The sequence below is a fragment of the Protopterus annectens genome, chromosome 2.part2 (genome assembly GCF_019279795.1).
Source record: "Protopterus annectens isolate FY-2018-M chromosome 2.part2, PAN1.0, whole genome shotgun sequence".
NCBI classification, from domain to species: domain Eukaryota; kingdom Metazoa; phylum Chordata; order Ceratodontiformes; family Protopteridae; genus Protopterus; species Protopterus annectens.
In genome coordinates, this window is record NC_056730.1 from 61462266 (window position 1) to 61489299 (window position 27034).

A 27034-nucleotide genomic window follows, 5' to 3' on the forward strand; every position below is an offset into this window, starting at 1 on the left:
TGTCATGTTTAATCATAGCCTCACATCAGGCTTCATGCCCACTGAGTGGTGCACAGCTACAGTTATCCCCCTTGGATCCTGGGAACTACCGCCCCATCAGTCTGACGAGCCTGACTTGCAAGGCCATGGAATGTACTATCATGGAACTTTTAAACAAAGACATTGACAACCTTCAAACATTGTACCCCACCCAGTTTGGGTTCTTGAAGGGCCGATCTTGTCTCCTGAACCTGATTGACTTATTCAAATCAGTCTCCAGAGCTGTGGTGGAGGGTAAGGCAGACAACACAGCCTATTTGGACCTCGCCAAGGCCTTCGACACTATCCCCCACTCTGGAATCATAAATAAAACTAAGCTGGTCATTAATCCCTATGTTTCTCAATGGGTTGCCAACTGGCTTACTGACAGAACCCGCACTGTAAAAGTAGCCGACTTCAAATCCAGCTCCAGACAAGTGGAGTACCTCAGGGTTCATTCCTGGGACAACTCTTGTTTGGCATCTACTTCTCTGAAGTACAGGCCAACACTAAGGGACTCTGGCTAACAAAGTTCGCAGATGACTGCAAACTGGGAGCCAATATTGAATCCCCCAATGATGTGGATATTCTACAAAAGGGCCTTACAGAAACAGATGCTTAGTGCCAGAGCCATGTGCTCAAACTCAATGCCAAGAAATGTATAGTTATCCCCTTTGGGAAAAAACATGTACCTGTGAATTAACACATAGGTGGTAGTACACTAAACACCAAAAGTGTGATAAGAGACTTAGGGACACAGGTGGACAGTGGTCTCACCTTCGATAACCACATCGCCACAACAGTCAGGAAATCCTTCTATGTGGCACACCTCATCACTAAGGACTTTTCATCCAGAAAAAAGGAGGTCATTGTCCCACTGTATTCATCCCTCATTAGACCCATTATAGAACACAATGCTACCTTTGGTATGTACCTCTCAAGACATCTGCAACAACTGGAAATGCTACAGAAATACCTCACTAAAAGAATCACAGGCCTAAAGCAGATGCCCTATGCTGACCATCTAAAATGACTCCTGCTATACTCTTGCATATCTACTCAGAGGTGATATTTGCTTAATATTCAAGGCCATGTCAAACCCAGAGCTGTTGGACATACTACACTTAAAGAAATCCCAATCCCTCAGAGCCACATGCTCCAACAATCTCAACCTTGTTATCACAATGAACAAAACATGCTGGAGGGATAGGTTATTGACCCAGTGACTTCCCAGACTCTGGAATAGACTACCCATACGTGTCAAGCAGAGCGCCTCTTTGACCCTCTTCAGACAGACATATATATGTATTGTATATACAATATAAAATATACATGCATATATATCCACACACACACACACACACACACACTTGTGTGTGTTTGAACCACTCTGGATCAATTAAGAAAAACTAAAAGCATAAACAACATCCTCCTCTTATGTGTGGGGTTTCACACCCCACCCTGATAATTATATATACTAACTCTGAGATCACGCAGTCCTTGGGAAAAGAGAATGTTCCCCTTCCTTGAGATTCAGTCTTGTACACCTGTTGACTCTCTCTAGTCAACCAGATGTGGTCGATTAAATGGATGTTGACCAAACCAACTGAACCTATATAATACATATATGTGTGTGTGTGTGTGTGTGTGTGTGTGTGTGCACTCAGTGGAATAATGTAATATATACGCAATGCTAGTCTTCAATGTCCCTTCTCTTGGCAATGCCACTTTGCCAAAGAATTAGCTGGGATAGCATTTTGTCCAGTCTAATTGCTAATACCTTTGCAAACATTTTCATATCTAGATTGATGGTTGCAGTGTGTCAGGAGTTTCCTAATATCGGATGGACTATATTTGTCTTCGTGTTAATACTGCTTGATTTAGTTCAGAATATGTAACTTGTATACACCCCATGTTATTGAAAATATCTGCTAGAATACAGTATAGATTTGCTTCTCCCTATTTATATAGTTTAGCTGGTACACGGTCAGTCTCTGAGGCTTTATTCAGTTTAGGGTTATTGTACTGCTCTTTTAACCTGACATTCCCCCTTTTGGGGCCATTCAACCTGTTTCCCACTGGAGTCCATTGGGTAGACATTTGCTGCTGCCAAGTCCCGTAAATGAAGATTTTTATCATTACTTTCATATAACGATATGTAACAATTATAAAATTACATTTAGGATATTTTGATTTTTTTTTTCTGTGCTTGTATAAGAAATGTAAGCTCTGTTTGAGGGATATGTGCGTTTTCCTCAAGGAATTAAAATAAATAAAATACATAAATAGCAATGCATGTGCTTGCGTGCAATTTTCTCATTCTCCAGTTTGCAGTCAACAAAAGTTCAACTTCCAATTTTTTTTCTGTGGAAGAGTTAATTGTGTAATGTTTTATGTTTCTGCAAAATTTTAAGTGGATTTTCTGTATCTGTGTCTTCATGGGTAAATGCTTTGTAGAGTCTACAGACTGTTGCATTCCTAACCAATAACCAGAGATCACAATCTGACCTTTTATCTGAAAGGTAAGAATTGAAGAATTTAGCCATTAATGGAAACACATGGCCACTGCAGTCAAACTGCTGTACCACTGAGCTATAGACACCATTCTACCAAAAGCCACCTTACTATGGGGCGTCTGGATTTGAACTTGGGATCTTTTTTTTTTTTTTTTTAATCACGTATATTTATTTAAAATGTTTGTTTTTATTTATTTATTTTGCATTTGTTAACCGAGTTGGTCCAGCTGGGTAAGAATTTACCTTTTTTCAGTGGATACCTGAGGGGGAAAAGCCCCAAACAGACATACAAGTAGAGACACGGTTACAATAATACAGAGCAAATCAATGTCATGAACACAATGGATAAGAAAAAAAATGTATTCCATGTAATTAAAGCTATATACAAAAGTATAATAATAAGGGTGTAAAAGGAAAAACAATGATAGTAAATCCAAGAGGTGTGCAGCAAGGGAATTAAGGTTATAGGTAATCATTTGAAAATAATATGGCAGCATTAGAGAAGTGGCTAGAAGGAGAAATTGTGTACATGTGGGGGCTTCAGATCTGAAGAAGAAACTAGTGCAGGAGTAAAAAAAAAAAAAAAAGAAACATATGGACCTCAGATCAGAGGAAGAGATAGTGCAGAAGAAAGTAGGGGAGGGATGAAGTGATCTAGAGGGAAGGTGTAGAAGGGAGAGCATATAGATATAGTAAGTTATAGAAATAGAAAAGGTCTTCTAGATCAGACGTAGTGGTAATAGAATAGATACTTATAAAGTTCATGTATGAAGAACAGTGACAATTTGCAATATAGAAAGTCCTGAAATGAGTACAAAATGTCAAACAAAATAAGCATTTATATAAAGGAAAGAAAAATATTTTAGAATTCAGGAATCAGTTAAGTTTAAACACATTAGGACAGAGCTAATCAGTACCAATTCAGGACTTCTCCGTCTTGGTTTCATTTCAGTTCCCATGGTGTTCACAGAATGTGTCTCACAAAAGACTGCAAGGATGAAATATTTTTCACATAATTGGACGAGGATCATAATTCTCTCATATCTGAAGTAGATCTGGTACAGAAAGCATTTTCTTTCCAACTGTTCACATCCTGTGGAATAATTGCTCCCAGTTCAGTCTCTTGTTTATGTATTTTTACTTTGTTGACCAGGTTAGTCTCACTAGGCTAATAGCCCTTTTTCAGGGGAGACCTGATGTAGTATTTATATTAGGTCAAATTTGGCAAGGGTGTCAAGCAACTTCCCCTTCTCATCATTGTTGTGAATGGGACCGAGATGTTCTTCATTCCACATTGCTGCAGTCCTAACTATTGGGTAGTCCGCTGTCCAGTCGGCCCGAATACCAAAGTATATGGCTGACGTCGGTCACGGCGCATTAGACTGACGTCAGTACGTCAGGGTACTAATGCGCATGACCGACGCCATATCCTCAGTCTTTTTTGCCGCATGGTCCGATGCAGAAGCTGTTTTTGCGAGTGCAGGTTGGCGTTCTGAAAGTTTCTGAAGTCAGAGTTTCAGACCGAATCAAAGTTGGCTAAGTACCCGTTGGGGAATATTTTGGTTTTTCTTGCCTCAGTATTTAACCGGATGTCAGAAAAAGTGAATAACTGTATTTCTTGTGGGAAACAGATACCTCATAGGGATTACCATACTTTGTGTATACCTTGTTTAGGGCCTGAGCACGGCGTTGTTGGATGCGCTCTTGTGCTAGGTTTAACAAACGCACTATTAAGAGAAGGTTAGACTGTGCCAGGTTAGTGTTTGGGAAGCGTTGTAATTATAAAATGCCGTCGGATGCTCCGGCCCGCTTCAGCCAAAAGCGCAAGGACAAAGCAGGGAAGCCTAGAGTGGAAGAACCGACAGTCCCGGACGTCGGTTCTTTAGAAGGCTCAGTGGAGCCGGAGGTTCTGCCAGGAGTTTCTTTGGAGTCTCAGGGAGAAACTTTATTGTTGCAGGATGTATCTCAGGAAGTAGGCCAGCCTGAAGGGGCTTCTCAGGTGGCTGTTCTTCCCTCTCTTCCTAAGGTGGTTAGGGCCTCGCCTTCTGTTTCTAAGGCTTCTTTAAGAGGCAGGCCTGCTTCAGCTTCAGTGGGGGTTTCTCCGAGTGTTTCAGGGTCCTTGCCTAAGAAGCATATGCTAAAAATGGCAGAGGATTTGATTACAATGATTAGAGGTTCTATGCCCCCTCCTGATAAGAGGCCTAGGGTGGAACCTGAGTTTGAGAGTTTTGAGCAATGTTCGGAGGCTTCTGAGTCTTGAAGATTTGCAGGAGTATCCTCCTTATTCTGATTCTGATGTGGATGATTCTACTCCTTCAGCTTCGCCTCCTGAGGATTTTTCATTTTCAGAGACTCTGCATTCCATGAGGGAGCATTTTAAATGGGAAGGTCAAGATTTCTCTGATTCCAGGAAGAGGCTTAGAGAATTCTTGTTTTACCCCAGCATAGGCCTTTAGCTATACCTCCTGTTTTGAATGTGGTAGAAGATGTTTTGCAGAGGCTTCCCTGAATCCTGACTCTTTGCCTCCTGCCCCAGTTAAACCGGATAGGTACTATAGGGTGCCTGAAGCCCATAAGTATTTTTTTAAGAGTCCTAGGGCAGACCCAGAAACTGTCTCTCAGGGGCCTAAAGGTGTGAAGGCTTCTGTGGTTAAAAATCCTGTTCCTCCTGATGAAGAGGCAAGGGCTTTGGATAGATGGGGAAAGAAAGTGTATACTTCTTCCACTTTAGCCATGAGGGCGTTGAATTGTCAGTTTCATATGTTAAAATATCAGAATTATCTCCTTTCACAATTGAAGTCTAAGGTGGATGCTCTGGCTGAAGGTATTGAGTGTAAAGAATTGCAGGATTTAGTTCATGTTTCTGAACAGGTGGGTAAGCATTCCTTACAGTGTGGTTTTGATGCTGTGCAGGCCTCCTCGAGGGTGGCTGCTACTGGTTCTGTTCTTCGTAGGCATGCCTGGTTGAGGATCAGAACTTAGCTGAGCATGTTAAGACAAGGATTTTGGATGCTCCTTTACAGTCTGATGTGTTGTTTGGTTCGCCTGTGGAAGCAGTTTTAAAGAAAATGGAAGACAAGGCTAAGTCTATGCAAACTGTTAAGGATTTTTTGCAGGTGCAGCCTCCGAAGTTTAGTAGAAATTGGCCTGCTAAGGGGTGGACTTATCCTGCTTATGATTCCCAGTCTAGGGGTAGGTCTAGACGTGGTAGAGGCAGAGCTCAAGGTTCTTTTAGGCCTAGGACAGGGAGTTCACCTGCTCAGACTTCTGGTGAGGGCAGGGGTCAGTCCTTTCGTAAGCAGACCCAATGACCTGCCTTTTCAGCTGCCAGTACATTCTCGCCTGGCAGCACCTTTGGGAGGAAGGCTGTCTCTTTTCAAAGAAAATTGGGATTTAATTACACAAGACAGATGGGTTCTGGATATCATTCACCACGGTTACAGGTTTTATTTCCATACCTTGCCTCCTTTCAAAGGCATGCCAGACATTCCTCCTCTACAAAGAAAAGAGGCTCACAAGCAAATTTCTCTGTTGCTCCCAATAGGGGCTATTCAGTCAGTTCCTGTGCCAGAAAGGGGCCTAGGATTTTATTCTCGCCTGTTCCTAGTACCAAAAAAGGGGAACACGTGGAGACCAATTTTGGATTTATCTATCCTCAACACTTATCTGGACATTCCCAAGTTCAAAATGTTGACGTTACAACAACTTTTACCTCTGCTGGGCAAAGATCACTGGATGGTAACTTTAGATCTAAAGGAAGCTTACCTTCATGTGCCAATAAGACTAAGTTGCAGGAAGTATCTGCGTTTCGAGCTGGAAATTTTCATTATCAGTTCTCTGCATTGCCCTTTGGCTTATCTACTGCGTCCAGAGTATTCACAAAGGTTCTGGCTCCAGTGATAGCTTACTTCAGGCTAAAAGGAATTCAAATCTATCCTTACTTGGACGACTGCCTGATTCTGGCTTGAGAAAAGGAAGACCTTCTACAGCATTTGGAATATGTCATAGCAGTGCTAAGATGCCTAGGGTATTCTGTGAACGAAATAAAGTCCAGTCTAGTACCCTCTCAAGACATGTGCTTTCTGGGTGTGAGACTGAATACAGCAGCCCAGATGGCCTTTTTAACCCCGGACAAACAAAAGAATCTTTCCAGTTACTTCCATCACCTATCTCTTCAGTCCGGGCTGACTGCAAGGACAGTCCTTCAAGCCTTAGGGTTCATGGCATCTTGTATTCTGGTGCTTCCCAATGCCAAACTGCATATGAGGAAGCTACAATGGTATCTCAAAAATCTGTGGACACAGCACTGCCAGGATTTGGACACTGTCATTCAAATAATACCTTGCATTCAAAAGGAATTTTTGTGGTGGGCTCAGGAATGTCACCTAAACAAGGGACTCTCTGTGACCCGGCCAGATGCAAGTCAGATTCTAACGACAGATGCCTCAGATATTGCTTGGGGAGCTCATCTAAATGGAAAGTGGATACAAGACAAGTGGCCTGCCAGACTACAGCATCTACATATCAACATGAAAGAGATGTTAGCAGTCCAGTTTGCATTAATGGCTTTCAAGGAGTTACTTCTTCCAGGGCAGGTGTTGATTCTAACAGACAACACAACTGTCATGTGGTACATCAACAAACAAGGGGGAACACATTCTTACCCATTGTGCAGGCAAGCAATGATTTTATGGGAGACTGCGCTCAGCTTGCAACTAACTCTTCAGGCAAGGTTTCTGCCGGGAGCACAGAACTCCTTAGCAGATGTGTTAAGCAGACAAATCATGGATCCCCACGAGTGGAAACTGGATCTTCATGTATTTCAAACATTGACAGTGTCATGGGGAACTCCAGACATAGATCTGTTCGCTTCTCCACTAAACCACCAGCTGCCAAAGTTTTGCACGGAGGGATTTCATCACACAGCTTGGAAAGTGGATGCGCTTTCTTTCAGTTGGAAAAATCTTCATGTGTATGCTTTTCCACCTCTGCCTCTTCTCCCAAAGGTGCTTCTAAAGGTCAGACAAGACAAGCCAAGGATGATTTTAATAGCTCCAGATTGGCCTTGGCAGCACTGGTACCCATTACTGAGGAGTCTGGTAAGGAAGCCTCCATGGCCTTTACCCTTGATTCCACACCTGTTGTCTCAGAGGGACGGTCGTCTGCTCAATGTCAAGCTTCACTCTCTTCATCTAACAGCCTGGCATATTCTGTTTTGAAGGACAGCAGGTCTCAGCTTCCTCAGCAAGTTTTAAATGTGATTATGGAAGCTAGAAGACCTAGTACAAGGAAAGTGTACGCAGAAAAATGGAAGAGATTTTTGTTTTGGACTGCAGCAAAAAATTTGGAGATTTCTGAGCCTAATTTGAGTGTGGCTCTTCAATATCTTACTGAGTTATTGGACAAAGGTTTGTCTTTCTCTTCTATTAAAATTCATGCTGCAGCAATTTCAGCTCACTATGATTGTGACCCACCATTGTTTTCACATCCTTTGTTCAAGCAATTTCTTAGAGGGCAAAGAATATAAGACCCCACGTAGAGCTCCTACTCCTGCTTGGGACCTCAATTTTGTGTTGGAGAAACTTACTCTACAACCTTTTGAGCCTCGGCTACTGCTGAACTGAAATACTTGTCATGGAAGACTGCTTTTTTGTTGGCCTTTACTTCTGCTAGAAGGGTTTCTGAGTTGCAGGCCCTTATGGCGGTTGAGCCTTTTTTGATTTTCATAAGGATAGGGTATCATTACGCACTAATCCTTCCTTTATGCCTAAGGTGGTTTCTAGTGTGGCTTTAAACCAAACTATTCATTTGCCTACTTTTATGCAGATCCCCAAAACAAAGGGGAAAAGATTTTGCACACTTTAGACGTACACAGGCAATTGCGTTATTATTTAAGCAGGACTAAGGATTTTAGGCAGTCTCAGCAGTTGTTTGTTTCTTTTGCTTTGAGTTCGCAGGGCAAGCCTGTGTCAAAACAAACTATTTCTAGGTGGATTGGGTTTTGCATTGCATTTTGTTATTCCCATCATGGCAAAGAGATTCCAGCTGGGATTAGGCCTCATTCCACTAGGGCTACTGCCACTTCTACAGCATTTCTAAGGGGTGGCAACTAAGGATATTTTGGAGGCAGCTACTTGGAGTTCAGTGCATACTTTCTCTAAGCATTACCACCTTCCTCTCTACTCTAAGTCTAGGGCTGGTTTTGCAACAGCTATTTTGCAAGGCATGTTATCAGCTCCTGCTTCCTTATGATTTGCCAGCCTCCCTTACCTCTGCTTTGGGATTCTACCCAATAGTTAGGACTGCAGCAATGTGGAATGAAGAACATAGTACAGTTTTGTACCTACCATAAATGTAGATGTTCGAGGATCCACATTGCTGCAGTCCAATTTACCCTCCCTCCTTCCCCTCTGTGTTTAGGGGTGGTGGTGTTGGTGAGGTTATATTCTGGTACCTTTGTATATATTGTCTATACTTTTGGTGCAGGTATGTTTTGTGTTTTTGGTTGTGGCCTTGTCTTTTTAGGGTCTTCTGACATCTGGGGCAAGAAAAGACTGAGGATATGGCGTCGGTCATGCGCATTAGTACCCTGACGTACTGACGTCAGTCTAATGCGCCGTGACCGACGTCAGCCATATACTTTGGTATTCGGGCCGACTGGACAGCGGACTACCCAATAGTTAGGACTGCAGCAATGTGGATCCTCGAACATCTACATTTATGGTAGGTACAAAACTGTACTTTTTGGAGGGGCAATTTCTGTTTCCATTCCAAGTGTAAAGGTGATTTGGTGAAACAGGGAGGCAGATGGAGAAAAGAGGAGATGGTGCACTAGTGAAAGTAATGAGGGAGAAAAATATCAAGACGGGAAAATGTGTGCAGGATTCTGAGGAAATATTTCAAAGAATCCTGTTTCATGGACATGAGTCAGCAAATTATGTGTATTTAATTACAACCCTCCAGTCATGAAAGTTGCGGGATGATTTGTTTAAATGGTGGTGCAGAGTAAGACAGAAAGAAAATGGAGATGTTTCCTGGGGTATGCAGAGTAAGACGGAAAGAAAATAGAGAAGTTTCCTGGGGTACATTATGGAGAAAAAACAAAAGGAGGTTGCAGAGTCAATCCTGAAGAACAGTGGAGAGATGGAAAAGAAAACATATGCAGAGAAAGTAAAAGAAGGCACAAGTGAAGTAGCAGAACAAAATGAAAAACGGAAGTATGTGGTAAGGATTCAAGTAAAGATGACAAAGAAAGTGACAGGTATGAAGTGTGGGATGATGTAATATTTCTTTGGGTGTAAAGGCACATGAGATGAGAGCATTTATTCTTAAGAGACATTTTGTGACATATTTGTAATGTTTTTTTCAATGGATAATTTTCTTGGAGAATATGAAAAAGGCTAGAACCCATGGAATCTTTGTGATAAAAGCATTTAACAGGCAAACAAAAAAGATTCATGTACAATTTTGAACAGAGGTGAATAGAGACTTTGAAAGGATTATGTAAAGAAGGGCATTGCAAAACTTTGACAAAATGTGTTTATGGACTGGTGGCTGGGATTGTAATACTGTGTTAAAAATAGAAAAAAGTTATACACGTACCAAGCATGAAAAAATGTGGAGCGAATAGGGATGTTGTACTTGTTTTTTTTTTTTGGAAGAGGACAATTGATAAATAATTTTGACAAAAGAAAATGTTAGTGTTGAAATGGGGCATGATGCAAAAATATTTACTGAAATGTTATAAATGTAACAAAATTGGGCATTTATGGATGGATTGCAAAAATGAAAATGACAGTAATGAAAAAGAGAAGAAAATAAATAAAGAAAATAATGTTTAGTAATCCTAGAAGAAAAATTAGATGAGAAAAAATAGGTGGACATAGAGTAAGATTCAGAAATAAGTGATGACATAAACGGTGTGTGTGTGGGGGGTAGATCTATTTAATTAAAGGCAGAAAAAAAAATTGAAAATTTAAGGACAAAAAAAGAAAGGAAATTGATTAAAAAGACTATATAGAGTAATGGATTGGGACAAGGTATAATGCTTAAGGTTTTTGATTCTCACCTTTGTGGAGGAACTTGGTTAGGCTTAAAATTGCCCATTAAGAAAGCTAACATAGTAATTGGTTATGAACATATGAAACTATGAATCTAAGGGAAGAGGAAATTTGAGTGCATTCTGTAAATGTGAATATTAAGAACAGAGTAGGAAAAATAGGAATTTTGGAGTGGTATAATGCATGTGATGTAGATTTAATTATGGTGGAAGATAACAGTTTTAACAAATGATGAAAGATTACAAATGGAGAAACCATGGGGTGTAAAGATAATTTGGAATATGGGAAATGAAAGATGTTCTGGAATGGCCTTATACTGTAGAAATACAGTAAAGATATTAGATGCAACTTTGGAAAAAACATAAATCTTAACCATTGTAGATCTAAAATGGAAATAAGTATTTTATTTAACATTTGTTAACCAGGAAAGTCATAATAGGACAGAGCCTAATTTCAGCAGAGGCCCTGGGAGAAAAACTCCAGACAGGTATATGGAATTATAACATTTTATGCTTTCACTAACTGTAAATTAAGGGAAAGCTTATTTCATCAGATTTTAGACTTTGTAGTGATGCATATTAATATTATAATAACAGGAAACCTTATTTGTAATTTAAGAGAGTAAAAGGCGCGAAAATGATATAAGAAAGGTGTTAAAAGTTATAAGAAGTGGTAAGTTAAAATTTTGGGACAAAAAAATCATGAGATTACAAAAGGAGTGTTTTATATATCTAAAGCAGGTTATTCTTTAGTACCAGAAGGTTTAGTTAGAGGAGAAGGGGGAATGTAGTTGAAACAGGATTTTCTGATCATCTTGCAATATGGCTAGAGATAAAAGAAAACAAGGAGTATATAAAAATCGGCAAAGGAATAAAAAGGATAAATGAGAAAGCATGGCATGAAGATAAAAAGAGATTAGTAATACAATTTTGGAAAGATCGTATTACAATGAGAACATTTTATAAATTAGTCAATGGTGAATATTTAAGGAGAAATATAAAATGTGTGTTACAATGACAATATGATGTAAGAAAAGCAGAGAGAGAGAGCAATATAAAAGAATATTTAACAATGCATTGCAATATTTAGATCATAACAGTTGACAAAGAATTATATGAAAGAAATAAAGAAAGAAAATTCGAGAATTGTTATATAAGCAAAGATATTTTTACAAGAAAAAAGACTAGTGGTATCGGGTTATTTAAGCAGATTAATAAAAGATGATGGTATTGTAATGAGAGAAGTATAAAAGGAGAAATGAAAGGAACTCCGTAAAAGATTGTGAATAGTGTAGTGTAATATGTACAAAAAATGTTTAAAGAGAAAAGCAGAACATAGTGAAAAAATGGAATGTAGAAAATGAACAGAGAGAATAAATGATTTCTTTAAATGAGCTACATAAAGTATTAGGACAAGTAAAAATAGATTCATCTGGAGGCCCTGATAGAATAGAGTATAAAAAGTTAAGGGATTGGCGCAAAAAAAATATTTTTTAAAGATTTTGAAGGAATGGTGAAATGAATGTTTTATGTATAAATATGTAGTGGAATACTTAAATGCATATGAAAGAAGGAAAATAGAAGAGAATAAAAAAAAACCTGGAGACTAATAGTATTGAATAATAATCTGTCCAGTACTGGAACCAACAAGCCTACCCAATCCCCGCCAACTGACTACCTTCCTCAGAGGTCGCATGGAACTCTCACCAACAGAGACCAATGAAACTCCTGGTCAAAACGAACTCCACATCAGTAGCCAAGAACTTTTTTCACCACCACCTACAGATGCACCCCAACCGACCAGCAATGGACTGATTTGTAACCACCAACCCCAGCCTCAGAGCAATGACAATAATAATGGCTACCATACTGATAAACAACGATGACTACAATGATGACAGTAGCAACCAGAATAAGTTTTTTATCCCCAGATCGGACTTTCAACTGGGGAGGTCTTTGAACGAGAGCCCCCCTCTACCCACCTAACCCTCATTGGAATAACTGCTTCAGCCCTCCAAACAACAAGGACCAAGAAGGTTACAACATAATCACCAGGAACAGAGGGAGAGGATGGGGCAGACCCCGAGGTAGACCCAACAGCAGAAACAGATATTAAATCCAACTAACCATCCTAGCTCCATCTTCATCCTTCCCAGCACCACCTTTAGGGAAAAAACTACACCAACATACTTAGCAAAGGCTTCACCTATATCCCAAGCCAAAGAATGGACATCTCCTCAGTCCTACTCGACCTGAGGCTTTTCCTGAGAAAACATAATCTAACAGCAATATACAGCAATGAAACTACCAATTCCCACTTGGACCGAGATGACACAGAATGTATCCCAGCTCCAAAGAAAAAAAAGCCTGTACAATCCTGCTCTACCTTGCCTCAAAGTATGTGAGCAGGACCTAAGACAACTAATACCTCAAATTAACATAGATAAGTGGTTTAATTTAAAACAAAAATGTGAATCCTTAAAAGTACTTAAAATAAATTACCAATCTACATGCATAATGAAAGCCAATAAAGGCACCAGAGTGCTAATCATGGACGTGACTGACTATATTTCTAAAATAGAATGCTCCATGATGAATAATGATTTTTACAGAACCATTACTCTCAAAGCCGTATAAAAGAAATTTGCAGCTATTGATAATCCTGTGCGTTTATCAAATTTCTGAAGATGTATTTGATTTCCTTTCTGTTGAGCACGCATCATTAGGTAAACTATTTGGCATCCCTAAGATGCACAAAAATGCCACCAATCCTTTCAGACTCATTGTTTCTAACAGAAACACTAAAACAGAGAACCTCTCTGAATACATTGACAGTATCCTTGACCCTATTGTTAAAACTACCAAGTTCTACCTCATGGACTCTTGGCTATTTTTAAATGAGCTGCACCAGTACACGGTCTCCGAAGCCAGCCACCTTTTGGTCATACTTGATGCAGAGGCCCTCTGCAGGAGCATCCTCCATCAGGAAGGCCTGGAACTGACTAAGACGTTCCTAAGCAAATACACCAAGCTCCCCCCCTGGCAGCATCGAGACCACCCTCAAACTTGTTGCAAAAACAATTTCTTTCACTTAAATGGAAAAATCTAACACCATAAAGGGGCGTAGCCATGGAGTCCATAATGTCCCCAGCATATGCAAACCTTGTTCTTTGTGCATGGGAAGCAGAAACTCTTTTCCAGCTTAATCTTTTCAAAAAAGCCAACCTATACTGTCTATATATTGACAATATTTGTGTGTGGCAGGGCACCCCCCGAGGAACTTTATTCCTTCATACAGGACATTTCCAACAGCATTCAGTTCCTCAGATTTACTGTATCTAGTGTGGGTACACACGGGCAGTTTCTCAACATTGAAATCACCCTAGACAAAATTAACGTCTCCTTTTACTCCAATATCTTCTGCAAAAATATGCACAGAAATAACTTTTTGCTATTCACAAGCATGCACCCTAGGTTCATGAAGTCCAACATCGTGGCAGGACAGTTCATACGGCTGTCCCACATAATAAGCAATGACGACACCTTTCTCCATGAATGTAAATTTTTAGAAAAACTTTTTCTTGAAAGAAAATACCCTAATGACTTCATCAATAAGATGAGGTAGCCATGCTCTGTACCTCCAAATTCCCCCCATACTCAAATCTGGCTTCCATGTAAGCAAAAGCACTGGTGCAAACAATTTCAATTAGTGCTTCCCTCTTCCCATCAGTCTAGATATGGTTCCCATCAGCAACATCTTCTTTAGGAACTTGGTACATCATTCAAAATGACAGAGACCTTCACCCCAAACCCGGAGACAAACCTATATTTTGTTACAAAAAAAATTCACCATCAGACACCCACTTGAAGCCACCAAGAATAAGTCTTCATCCTCACTCACACTGACACCAATTCCCCTCAAGGGATGTTTACTTGTAATAACGATTTCTTGCAAAAGTATTCTCATTTGTTATGAATAGCTGTTCAAGCATGCCAGTTGCAAAATCAAATATAATCAATACCATGACTAATTCCAACAATGTTGTATGTGCCTGTATCTGCCTGAAATGTGACTGCTTCTACAGTGGGAAGACTATCAGATAACTTTCTGATAGAATTAAAGAGCACACCACCCGCACTACATCACAAAGATCTAAGGAATGCTCTAGCCCATCACAACCGCAATTGCCCTACAGGATTCAAGTTTTTAGTCATCGAAAAAATCCAGGGATTCGTAGGAGATATCAACTTACTCGAGACTTGTGAACTCAGATGGCAACTCTTACTAAACATGGGTGCCCCTCCGGGCCTTAATGATAGCATTAATATCAAATGTGCACTCAAAAGACGCAAATAAGCCTATGGAATAAAACCAGCAATATACTGTTAATAAAAAAAAAAAGTAGTAATAAAATAACCTTTCCTGCTCACAATGTAGAAAAGCTGCTCTTAAGAAAACAATTTCTGCTCACACCAATTGCTATTCAATAAGTGTGTGCTCGCTAGCAGCCTACTACAACCATATATCCATTTATTCTCCTGTCCCCCCCCCCTCTTTCCTACTCCCTTGTCAGCCCTTGCTTATTCTGTAGTTTTCTCATAGTCTGGCTACAAGGTGGAAGCATACTCCCTTGCAAGCCTCCATAACTAAAGTTAATATTCATGTCACTGTATTTTAAGTTAATAACATAGTCTCAGCCAATACATAGCCAAAAGCTCAGTCTCTGTAAGGCTACCCTGTGAGTGATTCCTTACTCCCCAGTGAACATCCTGCTTATCTTTTACTTAATATACATCAAGACCCCATCCCTTACCCCTGTTGCCTTCCTTATCTTTTAGCTTGCTCCCTACTTACTGATTTGTTCCTTGTTGGCTGGTCTTCTTTCTTCTCCTTTGGTTCTACCTGCTCCGTTCGCCCTATGTGCTCACTCCGCTCCTTTACCCTCCCCCTGATTCCCACTGAATCACTTATATTCTCAGTTCTTTAATTTACAAAATCCTTCACCTTGTCTACTGTCCATCTCTCAAGTAGTTATAATCACAGAACAGAGCTACACCTTAGGAACAGGCATGCAAATATACTCACATTGGTCAGACATAGATTCAGACTAGATTCTTGTGAAAAAGTGCTGTCCAGATTAAGGCCCAGCTATGTACGGGCATAACAAATGACAATTTTCATACATTCAAAATAAGTCTTTGAAAAATGGAACCAAACTGTGCCTGCTTTAGAAGCTCTGGCTAGTTTTATGGCTTATAACAGCAGGAACTCGTAAGTAAATAAATGTTTTCTATACATTTAATCTGAATATGTATTTTTCACACTAGTTGATATTATAAATATATGTCTCTGTTATGTATGTGATACCAACTTTGCCAATGTTCAACTAATTGTCTACCTTGCTCTTGTACCCAGGTCATGGCTAGGAAGGGATAATAGAACAACCCATTTACCTGGTTGTCAAATTATAAAATACACTTCCCACCAAAGTGATTTGGGTTTGAATGTCAGTTGCTTAGTTTTGGCACAACTTATGGGTATTCTATGTGAAAAGCATGTCTCTGTAGACAAACTGAGACTGCAACACCTGTTTGCTATATGATAAAAAAAACAGTCTCTGTAAACAAACCAGTCTAGCTTCACACATAGCAGAGAGTTGCCATATAGTAGTCTCAGTAAACAAACTGTTATAAACTAGTCTCTGTAAACAAACCGGTCTAGTTTCTCACATAGCAGAGAGGTGCTGCATAGTAGTCTCTGTAAACAAACTAAGAATGCAGCACTTGTCTGATGTCATCCAGCAGTATGCAGAATTTGGCTCAGTCCATAAGTCAGTCTTTTTTTATGGTTTCCTTTCAAGGACAGAGAAGAATGGGGTCTGGCTGTGTTTTCTCTTCCTTTTTCTAATGTAGAGTGTGTGTATATGTGCGCATGTGTTAGTTACCCGACCACGTTTTTGTCAGAAAGACAAAACCTAATTTTATTTTTTGTGTGAATCTTTTTTTTATTAAAGATTTTTTGTCAACCAAATTTCTTTCCACATACAAGAGCTCATATTTCAACATTTCATATCATATACATTCAGAAAGCGATCAGATGAAACTGAATATTTACATTACAATGTGCCAAAACCTTGGATTAAAAGGTTTGTGCTTTGGGGCCGAACCTAAACTTTTACATAATATGTAGCTAAAGCCTGAAAGACTTATCTAAAAGTTCTCACATGTGAAATCTGTCAAATTATTTTAAATACAATAATAAAATCAATGTTAAACTGTATAATCAATACCATATTACTTGATCCATTGCTCCTAAAACTCATCTGGCTAGACTCTATAAAGTCCCATAACTACTCTTTTACCAATAAATCTTGTATTGACAGTGAGGCAGATGTCCACTGCCCAGTAAATATATTTTGAATGTAGCAGAATAAGCATGCAATAATGCCTGACAGGGTGTGTGTTAATGTGTAATTAATGCCTGCACAGGGGTGTTGAGGACTGATGCTGCAGGTGGAGGGCCTGAACACCCCTGGAAGGGCATTAATTATACATTAACACACACCCTGGAGACCATTGTTGTGCTTAGGCAATGGGCTCTGTGTAAACTTGTGTTTTACTTGTGTATTTTTTTTTAAGTACTATTTTATTTTAATATAGTTTTGATGAAAAATTGTTCCTCGCCTAATGTTTCATACTTGCTGTAGTCTGTTAATGTTGTTGGAGGAAGCATTTTACATCAAACAAAGATAAAAAATAATAGTCCTTTAATAAGCATGTGAAACGCAACAATTTTACATACTGCCCATTCTCTCTCCCATACACACATACACAGTGTATTCTGCTTGCACACACACCTACTTTTTTTTAGTTGTCTTCTTTTTTATATTTTACACTAGCTAAACAGCAAAAGAGCTGCTTAGTGAGCATAAAATGGCAACCATTCCATTTTCTCAGTCCAAGCTCCATGGCGGCACGATATGCTGCCATGAAGCGGCAGACTTGTTCTTCTCAGTGGGCACTTGTACATTAATACCCTGCTGCAGAACGCTCATTCTCCGGTTATGATACTGATGCATAGCTTGCCCATTGTCTAAAGTGCAATAATGCATGCTCATGTTTATCCCACCTTGAGGAAGGCAGAGAATACCCAGGAAATGAAGTTGTCATGTAAGACTGGCTCTGATTGGATGAAATATTTCAACTACTTCAATTCCATCTTGCTTTAATTTAAGACACAGCCAAAAATCTGTATACATGTTCCTATATCTCACCTGTTGCAATTGCTTTGCCCAGACAGCTCACAAAAAATACAACTGCCATTTTTAGGACTGTACAAATGGAGATAAATCAGAAAAGTAATGCATTTTCTCATCTTCACTGCATATCTGAGGGCCTTACATATTATTATCCAGACTGGGTGTAGGAGAGCAGTAGCATGTGCCATTCCACTCCCATTTTTGATGTAGATGAGTTGTTTTCTTATGCAACATGGCATAGTTCTTCACTAGTTACATGACCATAATCCTGCCCTTCTTTTGTCATGTTGTGTATAAAGTTAACCCTTAAAGGCTGAGAAACTCCTGGGATATTCCCGTTCATTCTCCTTAGAATAACTAGCCATTTATAACTCAGACACCTGTGGGAGGGAAAAATAACAAACATCTGGCCTTACTGCCGTGAGACCCCCTTCACTTTTCCTCAGTCATTTCCATAACTTCATCCTGTTTTTATTTTTGCCCAAACATATAGGTGAAAAAATCCTGGAGCTCATTTCAAATAGCACTTAGGTCAGTGGAGAGAACTGATAATACTGTTTCCATCCAAAGATAAATATATTCTCACATTAAATGCCTCAAATTGACATTTCACCTATCCTTGTATCTCTAATGTGCCAGTTGACTCCCTGCTATGTATTAGTTAAAGTTCTTTTTGGGAATACAGTTATGCTGGAGTAGCCTACAAACTAAATGCTTTCAATAGAGCATTCTTCAATTGCAAAAAAAATAATACACTCTTAAACATCCCCATTCTGTTGGAAGAGTATTCTGGTCCCACACATCTTGGGCCTCTTATTTGTTTAAAAAGAATCTAGGCCATTTTCCTTAGAGTGAAAAAAATGACCTGGATTTAATGGTAACACCTACAACATATACAAGGCCTATGACAAAATAAACATTTGTAGTTACTGATAACTCTGACAGAAATCCATAGATAAAATCGTCCATTTAGTAAAAAAAATAATCTCTTTTCACTTGTCTCAGAATAGCCTATAAATGACCAAGACTGTAGACTAAATTTTCTTAGCTAACCATACTACCAAGTAGTGAAACTGAGTATTTTCCCACAAAAAGGGAAAATTGCTCTAACTCTTATGATGGTTAAATTTTTAACACAATGCTCAAGATTTGTATTGATTTCATAACTAGCTAAGTGTACAAACTTTTCTAACAAGTCAGAAGGACACAAATCCTTCTCTGAGCCTGTTACATGCACTAATAAACGATCTACAGAAAGCACCATTTGCAACTCTACTCCTTCCTCTGTAGAGCCCTTGATAGTCGGTGCTCATAGCAACAGACTGTGGTTCTTCATAAAAGGCGAATAGGAGAAGGGGCAGTCGATATCCCTATCTGGTATCTTTTTGGAGGGAGAACTTAGATAAAAGTTAAGCACTCATCTGAACTGAATAGTAAAACTAATATATTTTTTTTCTCAAAATTTTTTTTTCCCAAATACAGTTGAATAAATTCCATAGTATTTGCATAGAGCATCTTAAATAACTATGCACACTGTTTACATCAGCCTGACACTAAAACAGAGCTCAAAATATACAATTACTTTATAGGTATAACAATCCAGCTATCCGAGTGTATCTATTCAGTTATTGTAAAGTTTCAACCAATGATGAGGCTTTTTTCCATGGATTGTTAATAAATACCCCATGGATTACCTCAGTGTCACTGCTCAACAGAGGCACAGCAAAATAATGGGTATAGTTCCCCATACTAAAGGGGTGGCGTAAGCCACAAAACTATGGGCTAGGCTTGTAAATGCCCTCGGGCAGATAGCCTAGTATGAACCTATGAACCTATAAATGGCTTAGAATGAATCCTTAATTCTTCAGTTTTAATTTCTAACGATGCTGTGGTCTTCAGTAGGCTGTAGAAGTCTTCCAAAGTTGGTATTGTGTTTGTATTCCATCTTCTTGTTGTACACTTCCTTCAGATTGCAAGTATTGCCCAAACTAGATACATATTTGATCATTCAAATGAGGACCTTCATATACATTTAATAAGACTAGAGCTTTCGATAAGTTAAACAATTCATTAAATAAAGCTTGTAAAAAGTTTTTAATACCATTCCAGAATGGCTTAATTGTAACACAGTTGAAAAAAAATGATTCCAATCTGCATTATGTATTTGCTCACAGCTCCAACATATTCCCTTTGTGGAAGAATTAATTTTAATAATTCTATCTGCAGTTAAGAATGCTTTGTGCAAGCATTTCCAATCAAACACTTTCCAGTATTGTGTAAATGATGTATGTTTTATTGATGATAAAATATTTGATTTAATTTCTTCAGTTCGCTGTAATGAGTGTCCTTTTGCTAAATTCCAATATGAGGATTTGGGTGTTTTATAATTTATCAATATCTTGTAAAATTTTGAAATACTCTTTCCCATGTCATAGTCATTATATATGATTTCATATAGGTATTTTGTAAGTTTAGGTATTTCTTTAAATGAAGAATTATTAATTCTGCATAAATCTTACAAATATGTCAGAATGCTTTGCATAGTTAGCCAATTTTGTTGTGGAATTTTGTATGGTGTTTCTATTGTTTGCATATCGAGAACTTTTAGTTCTTTGATGCATTGAAACTAACAAACAAATCCTTTCTGTTCTCAGGAAATAATTATTTGTCTGTATATTTTATGTGGATAGCTCTTTGTAACTATGAATGGTGTTAAAAGATCAAACCAGATTTTTAAATCTATATTTGCATTAATACATTTCCTAAATGAGTCAATGTAATTAATCATATGCATTTTAGTGGGCTTAGTTATGTTATATTGCATACTAAAACATATGTGCCATGGCAAATTGTTTTTGTAAATCTAATTCATTTATTGATATTACAGTTAGTAATTCTTTCCAATTTGCAAATTATTTGGACTTATCCAACCTGAGATTGTTTTAGATATTGATGCTTTTATATGTTTCTATATCAGGAAAGTTTAATCCTCCCTGTTTCTATGGTCTGATATGATGTATTAAAGCTATTCTGTTTCTTTTGGAAAATCGTAACAATTTTATTAGGCATGAGTTTATTTCTTTTAGTATATTCTTTTCTGGTAACAGTTGTATTGCCAAAGCTATATATAAAATCTTGGGTAGTAAAACCATTTTTATTAACTATAGTCTATCTTCAAATGTTAATATTTTGTTCCACTTTTCCACAGAGATTTTAATTGATATTGTAGTTTTTTGAGACTAATTCATTATCCTTGCATAACTCAATTCCTAGATATTTTAAGGTAGATTCTTGAATCCCTTTAATGTGAATCCCCTTTATCTGCAATTCTTTCTTTATTTAAAAATAAAAAAAATAATTTTGATATATTGAAATGGAGTCTTGAAGTCCTGTAAAATGTGTCAATTAAAATCTCTAATTCTTCTAATGTCTCTTTTGTATTGGATAATGTTAATATGTCATCAGCAAAGAACATTACTTTAGAATTGAATTTATAAACATCTACTCCTTTGAATTTTGTACCGTTACATATTGAATCTGCCAATATTTCAATAGCTAAAGCAAACAGAATCGGTGACATGGGAAATCCTTGTTTAGTACCATTTGTTATATGTATAGATTCAGAGGTGAAAGGACCTAGCTTAACAAACGCTAAATTATTTAACTATATTCTTTAGTAGATGAATAAAGGAAGGAGGAAATTCAAATAACACCAGAATTTTTAATATAGTCCCAATTTAGGGGAAAAAAAGGCTTCCTCTATATCTAAGCTAATTATGAATGTTTCTTTATTTTCTTTATTAATCTATGAGAGAAATTATCCTTTTAATATTTTCATGTGCGTCAATGATATTTATTGTTTTGGATAGTGGTATTGTTATTCTGTTAGTTAATATTGTCATAAATATCTTATAGTCATTATTTAATAATGATATAGGTCTGCATGAGGTACAGAGGTTTGGGGATTTGTTTTCCTTTAGGATTGGTGTGATTAAGGAATATGTCCAAGAGGGTGGTATTAAAGGTTGTGAGTGAATTTCTAATAGAGTTTTATGGAAGAGGGTTAGTATCTTTGAAGGAAAAAGTTAATATATTTCATAATTATACCATCTGTACCTAGAGCTTTATTATTTTTACCCTCTTTTTTGTATCTGTAATTTCTGTGCAGAATTTGGGTGCTTGCAGAGCTAGTATAAATTTTTCTCTTTTTTTTATATTAGAACATTTTTCGTCTAGATTTAATTGATCAATATGTATATTTTCTTTTTGGAAATGTCCCATAGAGTGATTTCTGTAGGCATCAAGAATGTCACCTATATCAGAGACATTTTCCCTTTCTTTTCATGGAAGATACTTTTAATGTTATTAGCTTTTGATTGTATTTTGATTCTTGTGGATAAATTATGTAGATATTTGGGAGAAGTGGCCAAGGTATTACTTTTTAGTTTTTCTAAAGCTAAACTAGTTGTGTTAGAATTGCACTGTATTTATTGTTTAATACTTCTACTGTCTTTTTCATCTCCAAATGATTTTGATTTTTTTTGGTCTTTACTGACAAACGTTTGGATTGTAGATGTAATAATTCAGAATCCCATTCTCAGCTTTTTTTATACCAAGTTAGGGCTTTACCATATATGTAAGCTTTTAATGAGCCCCATATCATTATTTTATTTATCTCTGTGGTGCAATTAATATCCAAGAAGAACTGCAGTTCAGAAAATAACCAGGGTTTGAACTCTCTAATTTTATTTATATATGCTGGAGTTCAAGATTAATGGCTTGTACCCATTTTTAAGTTTTAGTATCAATGAATTGTGGTCTGAAAAGGAGCAGGGAGTGATTAAGAAATTGATGATTTTAGAGTGTAAGTCATGGACAGCAATATTTTATCTATTCTAGTTTGGGTACCAAATCTGTGATCTTGATCAGAAAACAACAAAGATTTATCTTTTTACATTTGAAAGTATCTACAAGATGAAATTATTCTACCCACTTGTTTAAAGCTTTTGATACAGCAGATGTATGCAGCTGTCTTTATTTGTAGTTTCAGAAAATTATACAGTTAAAATCTTCTACTTTTAAGTTGCTTTTATAATTATTGGAAATTAAATCCAAGTTTTTTTTAACAGTTCCTGATCCAGTGCCTGGGAACCAGTATAGACTGGCTAGGGTCCATATTCTGTTATAGTTAATTATTACTAATGCCGTAAGGCCTTTTTTTATCTTCATACTTATAAATGATTTCTGGGTTAATCACATTTGTTTTCCATAAAATTTTTATCCCTTTTGTCTTATAAGTTGATTGCGCCAATATCATATATTCCTTAGGATTCCATTTGTAATTGTCATTTGTTTTGAAATTTGTTTCTTGAAGGAAGACACTTTGTGCTTTGTTCAGTTTTAAATATTTCAGTAGATCTGATCTCTTGCTAGGATTGTTTAAGCCATTGTATTTAAAGATAATAGTTAAATCCATCTTAGGTTATTTACACTATCTATTTAATTTTTTTTATTGTGACTATTAAACATTTTCCTCTAACTATAAAGTACATGTTTGAGCTTTTAAAAGAGATGATCAGTTTTTTTTTACTTTGAGTGTTACCAATAAAGTAATGCTTTGGTCAGGCATACTAAAATGTTTTTGTGAAATAAATTTAAATTAATAAATGTTAATAAAACTAACATCCGCACTAGCCATGGATTGAAAATCATTCCTAATCTGATGGATGAACCCAAGTCCATTAGATTATCACTCATACCTTGTCAATCCAGAACATCTGAGCTCCATAAATTTAATTATCATTTGGAGAATATTTGTAATCGGAATAAGCAATATTTATATTATTTTGAACAGATATAGTTCTTTTGTAGATTAGACAGAATTCTAATTCACTATAAATGACTACTTATTGCATAAGCAATTAATATTTACATGAAAGATAGATAAGCAATTCAATCATAGTTAAGTAGGATGTATAAAACCTCAGTAAAAGATTATAGCACACAGTTATTTAACATTCACCCTTATTGATGAAGTTTTTCAAAATGTATTACTTAATATAAATAGATGGTAATATTTATACCCAATGTTTATAATACAATGTACTTTACTGGATATATCAGAAGTTATATTTCTTTGTTTACCAGCATTTAAGTAATCACTTTGTTGCTAACTTCCTTAAAGCACCAAGTTTGTTTGATGTAAACATTGATGACAGTGCATTTTAATTATCAGTGCATCCCCCCATTTCCTATGCACAATGATTTTCATATCTGTCATTTCTTATTATAAAATGAGTGAAATTATAGGTTAAAAACAGCAAATTCACTTATTGTGATTAATGATTACAAATTCCCTTTCCATATTCATAAATTGCCATTTTATGGCATATACTGAAAGTTTTTAGATTTAAATGGCAACATTCTATTTTGTATAGTCAGCAAATGTTAAACTGAGTGATTATTGTCAATTTAATACTATTTGATCAGAATGTGATAGTTACATTCTGTGACATTCCTAGTTCAGGCTTCTATTGTTTCCCTTGAACGACTTTGTCAGTTTGATTTCATGTATAAACATTAGTTACCTTGGTAAGACAGCTTAAGTACTATGTATGATCAAGATGTGTTGCAAAACCACAATTCAAGTTATAGCAATTATGACTTGTTATGCGCATTTTACCTTTGAGAAAATCATCATGCTTCCCCTTGATGTTCAATGTAGTGTATGTCATTTATGACAACTTAAGACAGTAGTGTTATACACAAGCCTGTTATTAAATCCTGTCTTTAATGTCTAAATTCAGCAGAGTGCTTCATCTTACACAACGAATATATATTTTGTCTAGATTTACTAAAATCATACATTACATAACTTTTTTTTTTTTATCAAGAATCCACTTAATGAGCTAAACGAAGTGTTGAGAGACCATCAACTTGTGTACATGTGGTTTAAAACAGCCCTTTTATTATATATATATTTTTTAAAACCAAAAACGTCATTGCCGAGAATTATCTTGGAGGATCCTCAAAGGTTTTCAGCATTGTTGTCACTCTGTCTCCATTACCATCGCAGTCTGGGAGCATCTGTTTCTGTTAATGTGTCTGTACTGCATACCAGAGGCTCCCAATGCACCTGAAGCAAAGCTTCATTTCACTGCAACTTCAAGCGTAAATTCCCTCCCTTTCAGTGAGGCAGCAGCCAGGAAAAGAACAAAGAATAAACAGATAAAAAAAAAAAAAAAAATTCCCAACAAGTCGCCACAACAAGAGACGGCCTACTCCTCCAGCCCTCCCACTCAGCAGATGTACAAACCAACCATTATCTGCCAAAATATCCCAAATCACAGTTCTATCCACCCCCTTCCCCTGGATCCAGGCTAAAACACCAAATGTCTCTTCCTAATACACAAGCATCAGTAAACCTTGATCACAAGCCACAGCCCACAGCTTCCCGGAGATGCAAACGGCAACATATAACGGATGCCAAACACAGCTGCATCCTCATATACCATGTCATGCTTAAACAGCATTAGAAGCTATAATAACTGCCATAATTGATATTAATTATGTTTAGAGAGAATAATAATGACATTTGTACTAGCTGCCAGACACTGCTGCATCCACAAACACCATATCAGGATTGACCAAACAGCACTCGTAGCTGTGATACCTGCCATAATTATTATTGACTATATTTTTAGACAGAATAATAATGACATTTGTTGCTATTATTCAACCGGGATATACATGACATTTCTAAGTCATACTTTAACTGAAGAAGGCATTAGTCTCCATGACAGCTTTTTTTTTTTTCAGAACACACTACTGTTACTGCTATTATATATGATGTTACTGTGTTACATTTCAGTCTGAACTCTGATGAATGGTACCTTGTTGAATTAGTTAATTAATTACTTAAATTATTATAAGTAAAAATTCTGAAAAATGAACAGATAAGTATTCATTGAGTTCAAGTAGGGGAATAAAAATTTCTATGTTTATATTATATGTTGCTTTGTTTGGCTTGTATATAATGTAAATAGTAACCCATCTTGACCTACCTTTGTGAAGAATTGCTGGACTCTCTGAACATTCTGAATAAATCCTTACTGTTTCTCAGTTGTTTAAGAAATCCTCCTTTTTTAAATAAAAACAGATGACAAGTGATGTACCATATTAGTTGATACTTTGAGAGATGTAGTTGTAAGCTATCCCAAAAAAATATATATTGGAATCTGTTTTTTGTTTCTTCTTTCTAGCATCAGTCCAAGGATTTGTTTCTTTTATTTTTTTGAGTAGGGGCCATCTATTCAATTTCTTCTGGGACAGACACTATGTTGTTGTTTTTGATGAATATAGTAGCTTCTAAGTCATTAAAGGTTCTCATCTCATTGGCAAAAAAGTATTTTTATCTTGGCTGAAAAGGCCAGCTGTGCTTTAATGTTGTTTTGTTTCAATAGTTTTATTATTGTCCAGACTTTTTTCCTTTGTTCTAGTATTCTGAAAGAAGAATCATTGTCTAACCTTATCAGGCTTTGATTGTATTTTAAGGGTGATTTTCTCCAAGCAGATATTAATATTAGTTCCTTGTCCAAAAATTAAAGAAATGTTATAACTATGGATCTAGGAGAAGTATTTCAGTTAGGAGCAGGTTTCCTCAGTGCTGTATGCGCCCTTTCAATCCCAAATGAAAGTCCCTCTTTCAGGATTAACATTCAGGAATTCAGGTTGTTAAGAATGAACTAATGTCTTCTCCTTCAGTGTTTTCAGGCAGACCAACGATCCTTTTATTGTTTCTCCTTTCCCTGTTTTCTAAGTCATCTATTTTGTTAAGGAGCCATGTATTCTGTTTAAGCAGAAATCTTTTTGGAATTCTCCTCTTTGAGTCTCCCTTCAATGTCATTTAGAGAAGTCTCTATATTTGTTATTTTTGTATGGTGTTGTTGTAATAGTTCCTTAAGAGTATCCGGCTGTTTTTGAGAATTTAATTTGAGGTTTTCTAAGTCATTTTTAAGGCCATCCATCTTCAAAGGTAGTTCCTGTAAGGTAGATGTCATCAATTGCAGTTCTTTTTTCAAAGCAGCATCTGGATGAAAATTCCGTTGAGTTCATATTCAGTTGCTCAATATATCTCCAAGTTACTTGACAGGAAAATATTTGTATAATTCCACCAAAATTAA